The sequence below is a fragment of the Micromys minutus genome, assembly GCF_963924665.1.
Source record: "Micromys minutus genome assembly, chromosome: 11".
NCBI classification, from domain to species: Eukaryota; Metazoa; Chordata; class Mammalia; order Rodentia; family Muridae; genus Micromys; species Micromys minutus.
In genome coordinates, this window is record NC_137980.1 from 61,251,774 (window position 1) to 61,256,773 (window position 5,000).

Below are 5,000 nucleotides of genomic sequence, written 5' to 3' on the forward strand. Positions count from 1 at the left end.
ATAGTTAGATTTAGGATTTAGGGTCTAAGGTTTATGGTTTAGGATTGTTTAAGGTTTAGGGTGGATTAGGTTTAGGGTTTAGAGTTTAGTGTTATGGTTATGGTTAGGGTTAGTGTTGGGGTTAGGGTTAGGATTAGGGTTAAGGTTAGGGTTAGGATTAGGTTTAGGGTTAGGGTTAGGGTTAGGGTTAGGGTTAGGGTTAGGGTTAGGATTAGGGTTAGGGTTAGGGTAAGGGTTAGGGGTTAGGGTTAGGGTTATGGTTATTGTTAGGTTTAGGGTTTAGGGTTTAGTGTTTAGGGTTTAAGGTTTAGGGTTTAGGATTATTTAAGATTTAGGGTGGTTTAGGTTAAGGGTTTAGGGTTTAGAGTTTAGGATTGTTTAAGGTTTAGGGTTGTTTAGGGTATAGTGTTTCGGATTAAAAGTTTAGGGTTGTTTAGGGTTTAGTGTTTAGGGTTTAGGGTTGTTTAAGGTTTAGTGTTTAAGGTTTAGGTTTTAGGGTTGTTTTGGGTTTAGTGTTTAGTGTTGTTTAGGGTATAGTGTTAATGGTTTAGGGTTTAGGGTTATTTAGGGTTTAGTGTTTAAGGTTTAGGGTATAGGGTTGTTTAGGGTTTAGTGTTTAGGGTTGTTTATGGTTTAGTGATTAGGGTTGTTTAGGGTTGTTTAGAGGTTAGTGTTTAGGGTTATTCAGGGTTTATGATTTAGGGTTGTTCAGGGTTTAGGATTTATGGTTGTTCAGGGTTTAGGATTTAGGGATTAAGGTTAAGGGGTTAGGGTTAGGGTTAGGGTTAGGGTTAGGGTAAGGGTTATTGTTAGGGTTAGGGTTAGGGTTAAGGTTAGGGTTAGGGTTAGGGTTAGGGTTATGGTTAGTGTTAAGATTAGGGTTAGGGTTAGGGTCAGCGTTAGGTTTAGGGTTAGGGTTAGTGTTAGGGTTAGATTTAGGGTCAGGTTTAGGTTTATTGTTAGATTTAGGGTTTAGGGTTTAAAATTTATGGTTTAGGATTGTTTAAGGTTTACGGTGGATTAGGTTTAGGGTTTAGAGTTTAGTGTTATTTTTACGGTTAGTGTTAGGGTTAGGGTTAGGGTTAGGGTTAGGGTTAGGGTTAGGGTTAAGGTAATGGTTAGGGTTAGGGTTAGGGTTAGGGTTAGGGTAAGGGTTAGGGGTTAGTGTTAGGGTTAGGGTTAGGGTTAGGGTTAGGGTTAGGTTAGGGTTAGGGTTAGGGTTAGGGTTAGGGTTAGGGTTAGGGTTAGGGGTTAGGGTTAGTGTTAAGGTTAGGGTTATTATTAGGGTGTTAGGTTTTTGTTTAAGATTAGTGTTAGGGTTAGAATTAGAAATAGGCTTAGTGTTAGGATTAGGGTCAGGGTTAGGTTTAGGGTTAGGGTTAGGGTTAGGGTTAGGGTTAGGGTTAGGGTCAGGGAAAGTTTAGGGTTAGGGTTAGGGTTAGGGTTAGATTTAGGGTTAGGTTTAGGTTTATTGTTAGATTTAGGATTTAGGGTCTAAGGTTTATGGTTTAGGATTGTTTAAGGTTTAGGGTGGATTAGGTTTAGGGTTTAGAGTTTAGTGTTATGGTTACGGTTAGGGTTAGGGTTAGGGTTAGGGTTAGGATTAGGGTTAAGGTTAGGGTTATAATTAGGTTTAGGGTTAGGGTTTGGGTTAGGGTTAGGGTTAGGGTTAGGGTTAGGATTAGGGTTAGGGTTAGGGTTAGGGTAAGGGTTAGGGTTTAGGGTTAGGGTTATGGTTATTGTTAGGTTTAGGGTTTAGGGTTTAGTGTTTAGGGTTTAAGGTTTAGGGTTTAGGATTGTTTAAGATTTAGGGTGGTTTAGGTTAAGGGTTTAGGGTTTAGAGTTTAGGATTGTTTAAGGTTTAGGGTTGTTTAGGGTATAGTGTTTAGGGTTAAAAGTTTAGGGTTGTTTAGGGTTTAGTGTTTAGGGTTTAGGGTTTTTTAAGGTTTAGTGTTTAAGGCTTAGGTTTTAGGGTTGTTTTGGGTTTAGTGTTTAATGTTGTTTAGGGTATAGTGTTAATGGTTTAGGGTTTAGGGTTATTTAGGGTTTAGTGTTTAAGGTTTAGGGTATAGGTTTGTTTAGGGTTTAGTGTTTAGGGTTGTTTATGGTTTAGTGATTAGGGTTGTTTAGGGTTGTTTAGAGGTTAGTGTTTAGGGTTATTCAGGGTTTATGATTTAGGGTTGTTCAGGGTTTAGGATTTATGGTTGTTCAGGGTTTAGGATTTAGGGATTAAGGTTAAGGGGTTAGGGTTAGGGTTAGGGTTAGGGTTAGCATTAGGGTTAGAGTTAGGGTTAGAGTTAGGGTTATGGGGTTATGTTAGGCTTTAGGTTAGGGTTAGGGTTATGGGGTTAAGGTTAGGGTTGGGGTTAGGGTTAGGTTTAGGTTTAGGGTTAGGGTTAGGGTTATGGTTATTCATAGATTTATGGTTTAAAATTTAGGGTTTATGGTTTAAGGTTTAGGGTTTAGGATTGTTTAAGTTTTAGGGTGGTTTAGGTTTAGGGTATAGGGTTTAGCGTTTAAGATTCTTTAATGTTTAGGGTTGTTTAGGTTTTAGCGTTTAGAGTTGTTTAGGGTTTTTTAGGGTTGTTTATGATTTAGTGTTTAGGGTTGTTCAGGATTTATGATTTAGGATATTTTAAGGTTTAGGGTTTAAGGTTGTATAGTGTTTTAGGGTTTAGGGTATAATGTTTAGGGTTAAGGGTTTAGGGTTGTTTAGGGTATAGTGTTAATGGTTTTAGGGTTTAGGCTTGTTTAGGGTTTAGTGTTTAGGGTTTAGGGTTTAGGGTTTTTTAGCGTTTAGTGTTTATAGTTTAGGGTTTAGGGTGCTTTTGGAATTAGTGTTTAGGGTTTGTCGGGGTTTAGGGTTTAGGATTTAGGGTGTTAGGGTTAGTGTTAGGGTTAGGTTTAGGGTTAAGGTGAGGGTTAGGGTGAGGGTTAAGGTTAGTGTTAGTGTTAGGGTAAGGGTTAGGGTTAGGGATAGGGTTAGGGTTAGGGTTAGGGTTAGGGTTAAGGTTAGGGTTAGGGTGAGGGTTAGGGTTAGGGGTTAGTGTTAGGGTTAGTGTTAGGGGTTAGGTGTTAGTGTTAGGGTTAGGGTTAGGGTTAGGGTTAGGGATAGGGTTATGTTTAGTGTTAGGGTTATTATTTTGGGGTTAGGTTTTAGTTTAGGATTAGTGTTAGGGTTAGAATTAGAAATAGGGTTATTGTTAGGATTAGGGTCAGGGTTAGGTTTAGGGATATGGTTAGGGTTAGGGTTAAGGGTAGAGTTAGGGTTAGGGTTAGATTTAAAGTTTAGAATTTAGTGTTAGGATTAGGGATAGTGTGAGGTTTAGGGTTAGGTTTAGGGTTAGGGTTAGGGTTAGTGTTTGGGTTATGATTAGTGTTAGGATTAGGGTTAGGGTTAGGGTCAGGTTTAGGTTTAGGGTTAGGGTTAGGGTTAGGGTTAGATTTAGGGTTAGGTTTAGGTTTATTGTTAGATTTACGGTTTAGGGTTTAAGGTTTAAGGTTTAGGATTGTTTAAGGTTTAGGGTAGATTAGGTTTAGGGTTTAGAGTTTAGTATTATGGTTACGGTTAGGGTTAGGATTAGGGTTAGAGTTAGGGTTAGGGTTAGGGTTAGGGTTAGGGTTAGGGTTAAGGTTAGGGTTAATGTTAGGGTTAGGGTTAGGGTAAAAGTTAGGGGGTTAGTGTTAGGGTTAGGGTTAGGGTTAGGGTTAGGTTTAGGGTTAGGTTAGGGTTAGGGTTAGGGTTAGGGTTAGGGGTTAGGTTTAGTGTTAGGGTTAGGGTTATTATTAGGGGGTTATGTTTAAGTTTAGGATTAGTGTTAGGGTTAGAATTAGAATTAGGGTTAGTGTTAGGATTAGGGTAGGGTTAGGTTTAGAGTTAGGGTTAGGGTTAGGGTTAGTGTTAGGGTCAGGGAGGGTTTAGGGTTAGGGTTAGGGTTAGGGTTAGATTTAGGGTTAGGTTTAGGTTTATTGTTAGATTTAGGATTTAGGGTCTAAGGTTTATAGTTTAGGATTGTTTAAGGTTTAGGGTGGATTAGGTTTAGGGTTTAGAGTTTAGTGTTATGGTTACGGTTAGGGTTAGGGTTAGGGTTAGGGTTAGGATTAGGGTTAAGGTTGGGGTTAGGATTAGGTTTAGGGTTAGGGTTAGGGTTAGGTTTAGGGTTAGGGTTAGGGTTAGGGTTAGGGTTAAAATTAGGGTTAGGGTTAGGGTTAGGGTAAGGGTTAGGGGTTAGGGTTAGGGTTATAGTTATTGTTAGGTTTAGGGTTTAGGTTTTAGTTTTTAGGGTTTAAGGTTTAGGGTTTATGATTGTTTAAGATTTAGGGTGGTTTAGTTTAAGGGTTTAGGGTTTAGAGTTTAGGATTGTTTAAGGTTTAGGGTTGTTTAGGGTATAGTGTTTAGGGTTAAAAGTTTAGGGTTATTTAGGGTTTAGTGTTTAGGGTTTAGGGTTGTTTAAGGTTTAGTGTTTAAGGTTTAGGTTTTAGCGTTGTTTTGGGTTTAGTGTTTAGTGTTGTTTAGGGTATAGTGTTAATGGTTTAGGGTTTAGGGTTATTTAGGGTTTAGTGTTTAAGGTTTAGGCTATAGGGTTGTTTAGGGTTTAGTGTTTAGGGTTGTTTATGGTTTAGTGATTAGGGTTGTTTAGGGTTGTTTAGAGGTTAGTGTTTAGGGTTATTCAGGGTTTATGATTAGGGTTGTTCAGGGTTTAGGATTTATGGTTGTTCAGGGTTTAGGATTTAGGGATTAAGGTTAAGTGGTTAGGGTTAGGGTTAGGGTTAGGGTTATGGTTAGGGTTAGCTTTAGGGTTAGAGTTAGGGTTAGAGTTAGGGTTATAGGGTTATGTTTGGCTTAAGGTTAGGGTTAGGGTTATAGGGTTAAGGTTAGGGTTGGGGTTAGGGTTAGGTTTATGTTTAGGGTTAGGGTTAGGGTTATGGTTATTCTTAGATTTATGGTTTAAAATTTAGGGTTTATGGTTTAAGGTTTAGGGTTTAGGATTGTTTAAGTT